The sequence below is a fragment of the Mirounga angustirostris genome, unplaced genomic scaffold, assembly GCF_029215605.1.
Source record: "Mirounga angustirostris isolate CCGP_5_RB_7025 unplaced genomic scaffold, mMirAng1.0.hap1 SCAF_5, whole genome shotgun sequence".
Classification (NCBI taxonomy): Eukaryota; Metazoa; Chordata; class Mammalia; order Carnivora; family Phocidae; genus Mirounga; species Mirounga angustirostris.
Genome location: NW_026991713.1, coordinates 113,516,592 through 113,533,706, shown reverse-complemented (window position 1 = coordinate 113,533,706; position 17,115 = coordinate 113,516,592). Strand labels below are relative to the sequence as shown.

Here is a 17,115-nt window from a genome sequence, read left to right as displayed (position 1 = left end):
TTGACTGTTCTGGTACAGTACGTTTTCTGGTCAACAGCAGATTATTAGTGAAGTCAAAAGTTGGGGAGTCAAAAGTTATTCACGTGTTTCTGACTGCAAAGGGTCAGTGCCCCTAACCCCCGCATTATTCAAGGGTTAATTGTATTAGAGCTAATTGTCTGATTGTCAAGGTCGTATTTTTAAGTTTTGTCACTTGTCAGGGTTGTACAGTAGTCATGTGGAATGTACTGATTTGTAGGATATAAATGCTATGGCAATCAGGCATAATTTAACAATTTACTTGCAAATGGTTCTGGGGGAAAAAGTTCTTTTTTCTTTCTCTAATTTTTCTTTTCTCTAATTTTAAGACTGTTTTCAAAAAGTAAATCAAAAATAAACAGAAAAGGTGAAAAGCCTTAGGCAAATCTTATTTCACCATGAGGAAAGAGCTATGAATCAGTACTTAAAATTGAAATTATACATAGGTTTTATGGCACTATAAAAATACATACAAACATTGACAATAGCCTTAGCAGCAATATATCAAAATGATGTCTGTGTAAATCTCTAGGTCCATATGTAGTAATAAAAACTGGAAAATACAAAAAGGCTATCAATTAACACCCCAGAAGTACTAATGACAATTTGGTGGGTTGGATGCTCTTTAAAAAGCTGGTATTTGGGCAGCTTGAATCATGTAAAACCCAATAGTGCTGGTCTGCACCTATAAAACCTGCTTAAAAGTTAATTAGGTGCCAAGAAACATAGCTTAAAATATTATATAAACTTTCATTACACACATGATCCAGAACTATTTTCTTTTATTCAAGATTTTCACACGATACATTTAGTAGGACACAATTAAGATGTTATACAAACATCCAGTAAATAAATTTTTACTGTTTGTCTTTCAGAACATATAATTTTTCTTCAAAGTCTGTAAAAATTCTTTTGAAGATTTCACTAGTAGATCGTCATTTACATGTGATTCATAAGTAGATTCTAAAGAGGAGGTCATACACCTTGAGTCTGATTCTAATTCAACAGCAGCTGAAAAGAAAAAGAATTACATTCTTTATCTAAAATACTTTGTAGTTAACTACAAGTTAGTAAAAAACAAAGTTGAAGCCTTATGAGTGTTAAGAAGAATGAAAAATATCTACATAGAACTACAATATAAAATACAAGATTACTTTTAAATATATTTTGCTCATGGTTGCCCACCGAGTTAATTGCTATTGTGGATAAATATCAGAGCTTCTAGTTTTCTCATTACAAGATGAAATTACAAGATGATGACAGAGCCCACCCCTGAACAATCATATACTAGAAACTGAAAAATCAAACAGGCAATTTTAGAGTTGAATATACCATGATAGGTATAAAACAAGACGCTATAAGAACACACAAAAAGGACAATCTAGTTTTCTATTAATACTGTCTGCTTCTTGGTGGAGGTGATATGTAAGTTGATACCTGAAGTACAAGGAGAAAGTGTGTCACGTGGAGGGAAGACACATATACAAAGAACATATACAAAGAGTGAGGAAGAACACTTGTGGAATTGCAAGTAGTCTACGCTGAAGAGGTGCTAGAGCAAAGCAACAGAGTAGGGTAAGTAGCGACAGAGAAGGCTGAATAATCTGGCAAGAACCAAATTGATTTGGGTGTTTTTATTCCGTATAAGGAACTTGGAATTTTACTCAATGGCAAAAGGTAAGCCAATGACAAAATCAATGACTGGAGATTTAAATATCACCTGTCAAGTGACAGCCTCTATGGACTATAATTGCTTAACTATTACTAAGACAAGCCTGAGTTTTTTGGTCTTATACCACTAGCAGAAACAAGAATTTGAGAAAGCCCACATATTCAGGTTGACGGTTCCATAGGAATGGCAGAAGTGAAGGAAGATTATAGCCAGAAATAATAACAGATACATAGACATTTGGAGATTTTTAAAAAAGTCTGAACGAACATGATGACTAAATGAGGAATAAGTATGTTCTTCATTATGTTAATGTTTTACATTTTTATTGGCTACATATTAAAAAAATTTAATGTAGTACTTATTATCCAAACCATGGAAAGGGATGCCATTTATTATTCATAGTTTATTTCAGAAATCAATGACCATCTTAATTCATAAATTTGGCAACATACCTTCTTCTAGTTCTCTAGTTATATTCCTTTCCATCTCCTGCTGCATCTGAAATAAGTCAAATATTATTTATAATGTTCAAGTTAAACAAGAGACATTATTGTAGGAACTGTATATAGCTTATGAAATGTGGTCTTTAAATAACACTTTTAGAGACTAAAACTAAGTTAGGGATTGCTTAACTAGAAAGATAATCACATAAATAAAATAAATCCCTACTTATTTTTTTTAAGATTTTATTTATTTATTTGAGAGAGAGAGTGAGAGAGAGAAAGAGCACAAGAGGGGGGAGCGGGAGAGGGAGAAGCAGACTCCCTGCTGAGCAGGGAGCCCGATGCGGGACTCGATCCCAGGACTCCAGGATCATGACCTGAGCCAAAGGCAGTCGCTTAACCAACTGAGCCACCCAGGCGCCCAAATCCCTACTTATTTTAATCTTAGGTAACTGAGAAGAAACATATGTAATGCTATTTAGATGAATCTGATAAAAAGTACAATTAATACTGGTCTATTGAATATACATACTTTCTGGAAGAAGAGGAAGATGGCAGAAGAGTAGAGGACCATAGTTTTGTCCGGTCCCTGGAATTCAGCTGGATAGCTTTCAAATCATTCTGAAGACCCGTGAACTCAACCTGAGATCTAAGAAAAGAACTGATGCAATTCTACAAATAGGAAAGCGACCACTTTCTGCAAGGTAGGAGGTGTAGAGAAGCGAATCGGCGGTGATCCATGGGAAGATAAACCGTGGGGGGAGGGAGCCTCCATAAGCCGGCTATCAGAAAGTGATAAAGCAGTGGTGTGCAAAGCAGAACTTTTAGAAGTCTGCTCCGGTGAGGGACATCCCTGCTTGAAAGGCGCTCAGGTGCAGAAGCAGGGTGGAATCCTAGGTGGGACAGCCTTATCTCAGGATCCCCCAGGGTCACAGAAAGAGTGGGGGTGCCTGAGTATGGGAGAGTTCCAGGCATTTGAGCAGTGAAGCCAGCTGCAATCAGAGAGCTGAGGAGGGGGCTTTCAGCTCAGTGTTGCCATAAACCACAAACCGCAGCCAGTTGGGTGACTGCTCTCAGAGCAGGGGCCGTACAAGCGGCAGAACCAGGGCAAGACCTCCCTTCCTCCCCCAGGAGGAGTGGCACGAATGCATGCCACAGGAGACTGCAAAGTTTGGAAACTCCAAAGGGGGTTGCATGGCTGAGATAAAAATGTTCAGTCACAGGCTGGGTGTACACAGAATGCAGACAGAAAGCAGGGAGACAAGAGTGATTGACAGCTTCTCCATGAGGGCACACTGAAGAGTGGAGGGTGCCAGCTCTCAGCTCCAGGGCTGGACATTGGGAGGCTGACATTTTCATTCTCATCCTATAAAGTGGTGCAGAAAGCCTTCAGGGAACAAAAGCCACATAGAGCAATCCCGAGGCCCGGACTTAGCCTGGCCCCCTGGCAAGGGCAGTGCAGTATTGCTGGAGCAAAGACCCCTGAGAATCAGCACCACAGGCCTCTCCTCCAGAAAGTTAGCAAGAACATGCAGCTAAGACCAAGTTTACCGATCACACAGAACTTCAAAACTCCAGCACTAGAGGAAAAGACTATATAGAATTCATGGCTTTTTCTTGTGATTCCTTAATCTTTCAATTGTAATTTTTTTTTCCTTTTCAACCAATTTTTTATCAACTCGTTTTTTAAAACTTTTTCAATGTTCATATTTATAATTACATTCTATACTTTCATTATATTTGATTTTATTTTTGCATATATATGTTTTTCTTTCTTTACAATTTTGGGATGTAGTTTCTTCTAACAAACAGACCAAAATACATCCAGAATCTACTGTGTTGCTCTGTTATCATCACCTGTCTGATTATATTCTCTTTTGCCTTTAATTCTTATTTATTTATTTTTTTGGTTTCAGATCTCCTCTGATTTGTTAAGAGTAGATTTCTCTGGGGTCGTTGTTGCTATTTTAGTATTTTGTTCTCTCATTCATCTATTCTTCTCTAGACAGAATGACTAGGTGGAAAAACTCACCTCAAATAAGAGAACAAGAGATAGTACTGACTGACAGGGACCTAATCAGTATGGATAAAAGTAGGATGTTGGAATTAGAGCTTGGAATAACAATTATAAAGATGCTAGCTGGGCTTGAAAAAGCACAGAAGACACTACAGAATGCCTTTCTGGAGAAATAAAAGAACTAAAAGCTTAACAAATCGAAATCAAAAGGCTATTAATGAGATGCAATAAAAAATGGAGGCTCTACTTCTGGAAAACAGTATGGAAGTTTCCTCAAGAAGATAAAAATAGAGCTACCCGATGACCCAGTAATTGTACTACAAGGTCTTTACCCCAAAGATGCAAATGTAGTGATCAGAAGGGGCACCTGGACACCAATTTTTATAGCAGCAATATCCACAATAGCCAAACTGTGGAAACAGCCCAAATGTCCATCGACAGATGAATGGATAAAGAAGATGTGGTATATATAAATACAATGGAATATTACTATGCCATCAAAAGGATGAAATCTTACAATTTACATTGACGTGGATGGAAATGGAGGGTATTATGCTGAGAGAAAAGTCAATCAGAGAAAGACAATTATCATATGGTTTCATACATATGTGAAATATAAGAAAAAGTGCAGAGAATCGTAGGGGAAGGGAGAGAAAACTAAAATGGGAAGAAACCAGAGACGGAAACAAACCATGAGAGACTCTTAACTATAGGAAACAAACTGAGGTTTGCTGGAGGGGAGGTGCGTGGGGGGATGGGGTAAGTGGGTGATGGGCATGAAGGAGGGCACGCAATGTGCAGAGCACTGGGGGTTATATACAACTGATGATTAACTGAACACTCCATCTGAAACTAATGATATATCATATATCAGCTAACTGAAGAGAAATTGTAGGGATGCCTGGGTGGCTCAGTTGGTTAAGCGGCTACGTTCGGCTCAGGTCATAATCCCAGGGTCTTGGGATCGAACCCATGTTGGGATCCTTGTTCAGCAGGGAGTCTGCTTCTCCCTCACTGTGCTCTCTCTCTCACTATCTCTGTCTCTGTGTCAAATAAATAAATATATTCTTTAAAATAAAATGAAATTTTAAAAAATTTATCACATACATATGAGTAATGGTGAAATAAAACATTTTTTTTAAGATTTTATTTATTTATTTGACAGAGAGACCAGCGAGAGAGGGAACAGAAGCAGGGGGAGGGGAAGAGGGAGAAGCAGGCCCCCGCAGAGCAGGGAGCACAATGAGGGGCTCGATCCCAGGACCCTGCAATCATGACCTGAGCCGAAGGCAGTTGCTTAACCAACTGAGCCACCCAGGCGTCCCAATAAAACATTATTTACTTATCTTTTCCAGACTTACTGAGCTATACTTAATAAAAATTATGTTTTTAAAATAAAAAAAAATTGGAGGCTCTGCTAGGATAAATGAGGCAGAAAGGAGAAGTAGTGATACAGAAGACAAAATAAAATGATGGAGTATATGGGCACCTGGGTGGCTCAGTTGTTAAGTGTCTGCCTTTGGATCAGGTCATGATCCCATGGTCCTGGGATCAAGCCCCGCATCGGGCTCTCTGTTCAGCGGAAAGCTTGCTTCTTCCTCACCCACACCCTCTGCTTGTGTTCTCTCTCTTGCTGTGTCTCTCTCTGTCAAATAAATAAAATCTTTTAAAAAATTTTTTAAAAATTTAAAAAATGATGGAGAATAAACTGAGAAAAAAGAGAGATAAACAACTACTGGATCATGAGGTGAGAATTCAAGAGATAAGTGATACCATAAAGCGAAACAATAGTAGAATAATTGGGATCCCAGAAGAAGAGGAAGGGGGGTGTGGCAGAAGGTATATTTGAGAGATTATAGTGGAGAACCTCCCTAATCTGGGGAAGGAAACAGGCATTCAAATCCAGGAGGCACAGAAAACACAACCCCCTTCAACATCAATAAAAACATGTCCACACCTCGACATATAGTAGTGAAGTTTGCAAATTTCAGAGACAAAGAGAAAATCCTGAAAGCACCTCGGCACAAGAGGTCCTTAACCGACAAGGGTAGAAACATTAGACTGGCAGCAGACCTAACCATGGAGACCTGGCAGGCCAGAAAGGACTGGCATGATATATTCAGGGTGCTAAACGAGAAAAATATGCAGCCAAGAATACTTTATTTATCCAGCAAGGCTGTCATTCAAAATTGAAGGAGAGATAAAGAGTTTCCAGGACAAACAGATACTAAAACATTTGTGATCACTAAACCAGCCCTGCAAGAAATATTAAAGGGGATCCTTTACGCAAAGAGAGAGCCCCAAAGTAACAGAGACCAGCAAGGAACAGAGACAATATACAGAAACAGTGACATTACAGATCATACAATGGCACTAAATTCATATCTTTCAATAGTTACCCTGAATGTAAAAGGGCCAAATGCCCCAATCAAAAGACGCAGGGTATCAGATTAGATAAAAAAGCAAGACCCATCGATATGCTCTCGGCAAGAGACTCATTTTAGACCCAAGGACACCTCCAGATTGAAAGTGAGGGAGTGGAAAACCATTTATCATGCTAATGGACATCAAAAGAAAGCTGGGGTAGCAATCCTTATATCAGGCAAATTAGATTTTAAACCAAAGACTGTAATAAGAGATGAGGAAGGACACTATCATAATGAATTAAAGCGGTCTATCCAACAAGAAGATCTAACAATTGTAAATATTTGTGCCCCTAACATGGGAGCAGCCAATGACATAAACCAATTAATAACACAATTAAAGAAACACATTGATGATGATACAATAATATCAGTGAATGATACACTGGACAGTGGGAAACAGAACACCACGACAACCACTGGCGCATGTTTGTTCAGACTCCGAGATCTTTGAAAACTCGATTTGCTGGGTTAAAAATAAGCCAAAAGGATCAGAGTGAAATGCCCTTGGGACGTGTGTGGTCTGTTCTAAAGTACGCAGCAGAAGATGTTTTGTAGATAGGAAGCCACCTGTAAACAGCACGCTGTGCACTCCCCTCTTGGTTCCCTTGCCCTGTAAATAGCACACTGTGCATTCCCCTCTTGGTTCCCTTGTCCTGCTTTAAAGATTCTTATCATACATTCTGGACTAATTCTATGCACATGGAAGAATGTGCCTTACTAAGGTCCTGCTGTAAATCATTATAGATTTATATCGCTGTAGAAGGTATATAAGATTATGGAAAATAAACGTCGGGACCTTGGGCTGATTGCTCGGGGTCCCCTGTGCCTCGCAAAACCGTCATCTCTTTTCCTCAGTTCCTTCGCCGTCCCAGGTCCACGACTCTCTGAGGTCGACACTGGACCAGATGGACTTCACAGATATATTCAGAGCATTCCAGCCTAAAGCCACAGAATACACATTCTTCTCAAGCGCACATGGAACTTTCTCCAGAAGAGATCACATACTGGGTCACAAATAAGGTCTCAACCGGTACCAAAAGTAGGGGATCATTCCCTGCATAGTTTCAGACCACAATGCCTTGAAACTGGAACTCAATCACAAGAGGAAATTCGGAAAGAACTCAAATACGTGGAAGTTAAAGAACATCCTATTAAAGAATGAATGGGTCAACCAGGAAATTAAAGAAGAATTAAAAAAATACATGGAAACCAATGAAAATGAAAACACAACTGTTCAAAACCTTTGGGATGCAGCAAAGGCAGTCCGGGGAGGGAAGTATAGAGCAACAACAGCCTTTCTCAAGAAACAAGAAAGGTCCTAAATACACAACCTAACCTTACACCTAAAGGAGCTGGAGAAAGAACAGCAAATAAAGCCGAAACCCAGCAGGGGAAGAGAATTAATAATGATCAGAGCAGAAATTAATGAAATAGAAACCAAAAGAACAGTAGAACACAGCAACGAAACTAGGAGCTGGCTCTTTGAAAGAATTAATGGGATCGATAAACCCCTGGCCAGACTTAGCAAAAAGAAAAGAGAAAGGATCCAAATAAATAAAATCATGAATGAAAGAGGAGAGATCACAACCAACACCAAGGAAATACAAACAATTTTAAGAACGTATTAGGAATGACTATAGGCCAACAAACTAGGCAGTCTGGAAGAAATGGATGCATTCCTAGAGATGTAGAAACTACCAAAACTGAAACAGGAAGAAACAGAAAACCCGAACAGACCCACATCCAGCAAGGAAATTGAAGCAGTAATCAAAAATCTCCCAACAGGGGTGCCTGGGTGGCTCAGTCGTTAAGCATCTGCCTTCGGCTCAGGTCATGATTCCAGGTCCTGGGATCGAGCCCCACATCGGGCTCCCTGCTCCGCGGGAAGCCTGCTTCTCCCTCTCCCACTCCCCCTGCTTGTGTTCCCTCTCTCGCTGTGTCTCTCTCTCTCTCTGTTAAATAAATAAATAAAATCTTTAAAAAAAAAATCTCCCAACAAACAAAACTCCAGGGCCAGATGGCTTCCCTGGGGAGTTCTAACAAACACTTAAAGAGGAATTAATGCCTATTCCTCTGAAGCTGTTTCAAAAAATAGAAATGGAAGGAAAACTTCCAAACTCTTTCTATGAGGCCAGCATTACCTTGATCCCAAAACCAGACAAAGACCCCACCAAAAAGGAGAATTACAGACCAATATCCCTGATGAACACGGATGCAAAAATTCTCATCAAGATACTGGCCAATAGGAGCCAACAGTACATTAAGAGGATTATTCACCACAACCAAGTGGGACTTATTCCTGGGCTGCAAAGGTGGTTCAACATCTGCAAATCAACGTGATACGCTACATTAATAAAAGAAAGGACAAGAACCGTATGATCCCCTCACTGGATGCAGAAAAAGCATTTGACAAAGTACAGCATGCTTTCTTGATTAAAACTCTTCACGGTGCAGGGATAGAGGGCACATACCTCAATACCATAAAAGCCATGTATGAAAAGCCCACAGCAAATATCATTCTCAATGGGGAGAAACTGTGAGCTTTTCCCCTAAGGTCAGGAACACGGCAGGGATGTCCACTCTCACCACTGCTGTCCAACATAGTACTAGAAGTCCTAGCCTCAGCAATCAGACAATGAAAAGAAATAAAAGGCATCGGAATCGGCAAAGAAGTCAAACTCTCACTCTTCGCAGGTGACGTAATACTCTAGGTGGAAAACCCAGAAGACTCCACCCCAAAATTGCTAGAACTCATACAGGAATTCAGCAAAGTGGCAGGATATAAAATCCATGCACAGAAATCAGTTGCATTTCTATACACTAACAATGAGACAGAAGAAAAAGAAATTAAGGAGTCGAACCCATTTACAATTGCACCAAAAACCGTAAGATACCTAGGAATCAACCTAACCAAAGAGGCAAAGGATCTGTACTCTGAAAACTATAGAACACTCACGAGAGAAACTGAGGAAGACGCAAAGAAATGGAAAAACACTCCATGTTCATGGATTGGTAGCTACCGCTACCCAGAGCAATCTGTGCCTTCAATGCAGTCTCTATCAAAATACCATCAACTTGTTTCACAAAGCTGGAACAAATCATCCTAAAATTTGTATGGAACGAGAAAAGACCCCAAATAGCCAAAGGAATGTGGAAAAAGAAAACCAAAGCTGGTGGCATCACAATTCCGACCTCAAGCTCTATGACAAAGCTGTAATCATCAAGACAGTATGGTACTGGCATGAAAACAGACACATCGGCCAATGAAACAGAACAGAGAACCCAGAAACGGACCCTCAACTCTATGGTCAACTAATCTTCGACAAAACAAGAAAGAACAGCCAATGGAAAAAAGACAGTCCCTTCAACAAATGGTGTTGGGAAAAGTGGACAGCCACACGCAGAAGAATGAAACTGGACCATTTTCTTACACCATACACAAAAATACACTCAAAATGGATGTAAGACCTAAATGTGAGACAGGAACCCATCAAAATCCTGGAGGAGAACACAGGCAGCAATTTCTGTGACCTGGGCCACAGCAACTTCTTGCTAGACATGTCTCCAAAGGCAAGGGAAACAAAGACTTCATCAAGATAAAAAGCTTTTGCACAGCAAAGGAAGCAGTCGACAAAACCAAAAGATGACTGACAGAATGGGAGAAGATATTTGCAAATGACATGTCAGATAAAGGGCTGGTATGCAAAATCTATATAGAAAGAACTTATCAAACTCAACACCCAAAGAACAAATAATCCAGTCAAGAAATGGGTGGAAGACGTGAACAGACCTTTCTCCAAAGAAGACATTCAAATGGTCAACAGACACTTGAAAACATGCCCAACATCACTCGGCATCAGGGAAATAAATACAAATCAAAACCGCAATGAGATATCAGCTCACACCTGTTGGAATGGCTAAAATGAACAAGTCAGGAAACAACAGATGTTGGCAGGGATGCAGACAACGGGGAACCCTCTTACACTGCTGGTGGGAATGCAAGCTGGGACAGCCACTCTGGAAAACAGTATGGAGGTTCCTCAAAAAGTTGAAAATAGAGCTACCCAACGACCCAGCAATTGCACTACTAAGGATTTACCCCAAAGATACAAATGTAGTGATCCGAAGGGGCACCTGCACCCCAATGTTTATAGCAGCAATGTCCACAATAGCCAAACTGTGGGAAGAGCCCTGATGTCCACTGACAGATGAATGGATAAAGAAGATGTGTAGATATATACAATGGACTATTACTCAGCCAATAAAAAAATGAAATTGTGCAATGACGTGGATGGAACTAGAGGGTATTATGCCAAATAAGTCAGTCAGAGAAAGATAATTATCATTTGATTTCACTCATCTGTAGAATTTAAGAAACAAAACAGAGGAGCATAGGGGAAGGGAGGGGAAAATAAAACAAGATGAAATTAGAGTGGGAGACAAATCACAAGAGACTCTTATTCATAGGAAACAAACTGAGGGTTGCTGGAGCAGAGGAGGGGAGAAGGATGGGGTAACTGGATGATGGACATTAAGGAGGGCACCTAATGTAATTAGCACTGGGTGTTATATAAGACTGATGAATCACTGAACTCTACCTTGGAAATTAATATACTTTATGTCGGTTAACTGAATTTAAATTTAAAAAATAATATTAAAAAAAAGAAAATATAAGCCAAACCAAGATAACTTTTGATATGATTAAACAGTGACACAGGTTTTTAGATATTAAAATACTTGTTGGAAGGGAAGAACACTATTAAAAGGAAATATTACCAAAGAATAAAGGTATCTTGCAGAAACTCTTCAAGATGGACAATGAAAATTACAGTTGTTATTGTTAAAGCAACTGTTGTTATTATTTAAGGAATCATTAAAGAGTAAGTGTAATATTTTGGCAAGTATTTGTATTTAATAAAGTAAAATTACAGTTAAATCAGTTAATCAATGGTTAAAATTACCTGAAATATTACAGTCTTACCTAGTAATCTCTTTTTCTAATTCACCATTTTTCTTCATTTCTTGATCCAAACTACATTCCAGAGATTGGTTCAACTCAATCAATTTCTTTATCTGTCCATTTTCATTATCAGAGTTTGAAAAAAATTTTTAAAGAAAAATATATTTAAAAATCTAGATACTCATTCTTCTATCATAAAATATTATTTCTCATGAGTTCATAATAACGTGTTTAGAAAGGCTCATAAACTACATTTTATAAATTTTATAAATTTATAATTTTAAATTTATATAATGTAGTTTAAAATTTATAATTTTAAGTTTTATATAATATAGTTTTATAAACCTGATGCCAATAAATACAAATTTCAAATATAAGGACCTTTCTTAAAAACAGCTTAAACTGATTTTACATTTTCATCATTATTTTTTCTAGAATTGAAATTGCCAAAATTTACGTGTTAAATACAGAGGTTCTTACCCATATTAATACTAAGTGTTAATGAAAAATTTTAAAAAGTGGTTATATTTACATTTTAGTTTCTAAAGATGCCCTAGAAACATTGTCATCCATAGCTTAAGATACTCTGGGTTTTGTGAGATCATACCTTTTTAAGATAATCTCTGAAAAATTCCTATGCAGTCCCCATTACAGTTTTGTTTTTTGTTTTTTTTTAAGATTTTATTTATTTAACAAAGAGAGAGACACAGTGAGAGAGGGAACACAAGCAGGGGGAGTGGGAGAGAGATAAGCAGGCTTCCCACCGAGCAGGGAGCCCGATGCGGGGCTCGATCCCAGGACCCTGGGATCATGACCTGAGCTGAAGGCAGACGCTTAATGACTGAGCCACCCAGGCGCCCCCCCATTACAGTTTTGACGATCGTCTGACTTTAGAATGAGATACTCTCATTCCCTGCAAGCATTGCAAGCATCTCTGCAAGGTTTCAATTTCTTCTTTTCTATTAACTACCTTTCTCTTTAAATAAAGTTTAAGTCTTCTCAATATTACATAAAAACTTTTGCTTCACTCTTGCAGCTTTTTCTATCATCCTGCTTCTCCCCTTTCACTGGACTTGAGCATTCTTTAATGTGTCATCTCATCCACAGATTCATCTTTCCAACACTTAGTTTCTTCTTTTACACTAAAATTGGAGTTTCAATCCTGGAATTCCACTAAAAAATTTTGAGGGTCATCAAGGATCTTTTTTTTAAAGTCTTTATCCTGCTTTACTTCTCAGCAACAGCTGAAAACAATGACCATACCCTCCCTCTGCTCTCTAATCCCATTTTATTTCTAAAGGACAGCAACCGCTGTTAGTCCCTGACCCTTGCTATTCCTCTTATCAAATCCTCTCAGAGTTGGTTAAATCCCAAGGCTTCAAAACCAGATTCTCTAATCTACATTTCCAGCCTTGACCCCTTTACTGAGGTCATCTCTACTTTTTGATCTTCCTTCTCGTTCCTCATAGACAATATTCTCAACCACACACTCAAAAACCATTACCTGATGTGGATTACCTTTATAGACAGCTAATTTTTTTAAATTTTTTTAAAATTTATTTATTTGAAATAGAGAGTGCATGAATAGGGGAAGGAGCAGAGGGAGAGGGAGAAGCAGACTCCCAGCTGAGCAGGGCTCGATCTCAGGACCCTGAGATCATGGTCTGAGCCGAAAGCAGGCGCTTAACTGACTGAGCCACCCAGGTACCCCTAGACAGCTAATCTTGAACATTTTATGTTGACTCTTTTTGGTATTACTTTGAGTGTATTGTTATTTTGTCATCTCAGGGGGCACCCTTACCCTGAGGATGCTGACCACCATACTCTGTCTTGCTTTTCTTTTCTGATGCTAATGTTTCTCACAAGGTTCAGACTATCAATTGTTTGCCTTTGTTTTCTTTTGAATAATGTCCTATTCCATAGAGATTGGATCTTATGGAAGTCTTCTTCTGAAGTTCTTTTCAGACACATACTTGACTATATTGTTTGGAAGCTTAAGTCAGCCTAGAGCTATCTCTTCTTCCCAATCCAGACTCTTCATCTCAAAACTATGTCCATCAAATATCTTAACCCAGGTAGTCTCTGGCCTGGGGATTCATGAGATAAAATCCTTCTAGAGATGTTAGGACTATGGACTGAGTTGGTTGAAAGCTAAGTGTTTGTTTCACAGGGTAGACCTTGAAGTGGCTAATAATTTTATGTCATAACCCTAAGTCATTTCCATTGGAATCTACAGAATACCTACGGATATTCTTACAAACTTTACAAGATTTGATACCTTCCTTAATAGATTTCTATATGACACCGTAGGGGGACAACTCCTGGCATTCTCATTCACATATTGTCATGTTACTTGCTCAATGAAAAGTATAGTAATACAATGTGACTAATTTATAGGAAATCTAGAAAAAAAATAATTTTCGATGTTTCTTTGGCCACAAAAAGGACCAGTCAACAGAATGTGCTAGTTCCCCTGATAGGTATAGCTGTATAATGAATTTTGCAAGTATGCAGCTTTTGTGACTAAAAGAAACTAGTGGTGGGTGCATCTACCTCATTGTTCCAACTTAGGACTCACAATGCATCTTAAATCATTGGTAGCCTCTTCTATGAGGGAGGGTATAAATGGCATGATAATCCGGTTCTGCTTGGTAAATAGTTATATAGTTTTCACTACATATCAATAAGTTGGAATCCTGGATTGCACATTAATCTTTTCTGAGATTCAATTGTTAAATCTCTGAAAGGCTGATTAACTCAAATTAATGAAAAAAAAAAAATAGTTCCTGAACTTGCAGTGAATGCTACGAGCACTATGTTACTATGTAAGGCCCTGATTGAGCAGTCATTTCCACTGTTTCACTGGCATCTCTTTTCCTTTTCAAAATCCAACAAAGAGAAAAATATATTCCTTTGAGAAAAATGTTTACGTAATGACCTAGTAGTCATTCTTGATGAAGACAACAAATTACAAATTTATAATTACAAATCACAACAAATTATCATGAAAGTAATCCATTCTCAAATCTCACTGAAGGGTTTAGATTACAAGAGAAAGTCAGAATTCAAGATCAAATTATGACTCAAAGTTTCGGAATTTTTAAACATACTGAAAAATATTAGTAGGGACTCAGACGTTTGTATGCCAATATTCACAGCAGCATTATTAACAATAGCCAAAAGGTGGAAAAACTCAATTGTCCACTGCCAGATAGATAAATAAAATGTGGTATGTATAAAATATTGGTTATCTTAGACTACCACAATCTTTTTTATTACAATCTTACTATAAAAATTATTAATTTATGAAGTCAGTCAACTTCATCTATAAAGAGGAATTATACTACCAGTAGCAAGTAGCAACAATATGAATACAGTAAACATTTTTATTAGTGAGAATTTTCATATTATCCAAAATAGTCTTATATACTACTACTAGAGAAATAAAAATTCCTTTTCAGTAGGACAGAAATTAAGAGACTGACTTACCGAACTTGTACTTAACAGGTTTTCCTGAAGTTGTTCAATTTTGCCCGCTTGTTGTTTTTTTTTGTTTGTTTGTTTTTTGATTTTTTTTTTTTTTTTTTTTTTTTTGAGAGAGAGAGAAGGAGAAGGGTGAGGGTCAGAGGGAGAAGCAGACTCCCTGCCGAGCAGGGAGCCCGATTGCCCGCTTGTTTTTTGAGTATAACTTTTAACTTAGCATTTTCAACTTCAAGCCTAAAATGAATATTTTAAAATTATTCTCACACATAAATTTTAAAAGTACCGTATAATTTCTAAACAAACATCTGAAGGTCTTACATAAATTCTTAAAATTTTAAAAAGTAGAAGATCTGGCAATTGTGCCATTTTTCTGGTTGTGTTTTATAGTTAATGTGCAAAATTTAAAGATAATATGCAAAATTAATGCATTTCCAAATAGTGCAAAGCTGAAATTTTTATCCAGCTTAACAAGAATATACTTATTATCATAACTGATATATTTCTCATCCTACACTGCTTCTCTGCTTTATAAATACTCATTTTCTGTGCTGCTTTAAATTGTACTTTTGCACGTGATCTTTCGATGTCTCAATACATCTTATAGCCTCTGCATGTCGATCTTGTGCTTCTTGCAACTCCTGGCAATCTAGTATAAAACAACCATCAGCTGTTTTTGTAAATAAAATGTTAGTGGACACAGCCACACTCTCCTCTACATACTGATTTATGGCTACAGCAGATTGAACTGCTGCCACAGAGACCTATGGCCTACAAAGCCTAAAATATTTACAGGGAGTCTGTTTCTCTCTCTCTCTCTCTCCCTCTGCCCTTCCCCACTGTTCCTTCTCTCTCTCAAATAAATAAAATCTTAAAATAAAATAAAATATTTACAATCCCCCTACAGAAAAGTTTGCTGACTTCTCTAGTTACTAAAATGTCACGTTTTTAATGTTTTTAAATTATATTTTATCAGCTAAACCTACCAATTTATATATTAGTCAAAGGGAGAAAGATAGGAAATTACCTTATGGTAAACATTTCTATTTTTGTATTCTAAGTACCACATCAATTATAGTTTTAAATATTCACATATGTGAATGACCATGGCTGTTCCAGTAATTATAAAAGTTAACATGTTGCTTTCAGTGACAACTAGATATTTCATGGAATAGTATGAGAGGCATTATCTTTGTAGGAACCAGAATGCCTGGGGTCTGAATCCCAACTCACTGGGCATTAGCTGTGTGACCTGGAACAAATTACTTAAAATTTCTGTGTCTCAGCTTCTTCTCTGTAAAATGAAGATAATAATAGTATCTACCACACTGGCATGTTGGGAAGATTAATTTAGGAAATTTACATGAACTATTTTTTTAATTTTTATTTTTTAAAGATTGTATTTATTTGACAGAGAGAGAGAGACAGCGAGAGACGGAACACAAGCAGGGGGAGTGGGAGAGGGAGAAGCAGGCTTCCTGCAGAGCAGAGAGCCCAATGCCACACTTGATCCCAGGACCCTGGGATCATGACCTGAGCCAAAGGCAGACACTTAACAACTGAGCCACCCAGGTGCCCCTATACATGAACTATTTAGAAGGGCATGCGGCACACACCAAATTCTGTCTGCAATTAGCATTATTATTGTTGCTGTAGGTTATGTTCTAATAATATTTCATATTTTAGGCAGATGGCAGGCCAATGAAAGTGGTCTCTTATACAAGTTACACTGAAATCGTTCTTCACACCACTTAAAGTGGCAGCAAATGGGGAGCATGAGGCCCAGAATACATCCTCCATACTTCAAAAAACTTTTACCAATTCCACTAGCTAACAGTACTTTTTTCCACTTATAATAATTTTAACTTACTGCCTCTCTATACTACTCAGTGGACAATCTCATGGACTACAGGGTAAATAGTACCTCCTAGACTGAGTAATAAATATTTACATGACCATCAGAGGCAAGGTAAAGCCACTGACGTGGAAATAATGGACTCTTGCTAAATCAACATTCCCAAATCATTTCATGTTTATATTATCTTAACAACTGTCTCTGTTACACTGCTTTGGCAAGTACTCTGATGAATACATTAAGG

The 17,115-nt window shown here is 38.0% G+C and overlaps 1 long non-coding RNA gene across 1 annotated transcript; it reads right to left on the bottom strand.

Annotated features, from left to right (window-relative positions):
* Nucleotides 1–803: 803 nt before the first annotated feature.
* On the bottom strand, nucleotides 804–15,659 carry LOC123844150 (uncharacterized). Its single transcript, XR_006790708.3, has 4 exons — nucleotides 15,026–15,659; nucleotides 11,558–11,649; nucleotides 2,143–2,188; nucleotides 804–1,029 (listed from the first exon to the last, which is right to left on the bottom strand). It is a non-coding gene; the product is annotated as an uncharacterized LOC123844150 (long non-coding RNA).
* Nucleotides 15,660–17,115: the final 1,456 nt, after the last annotated feature.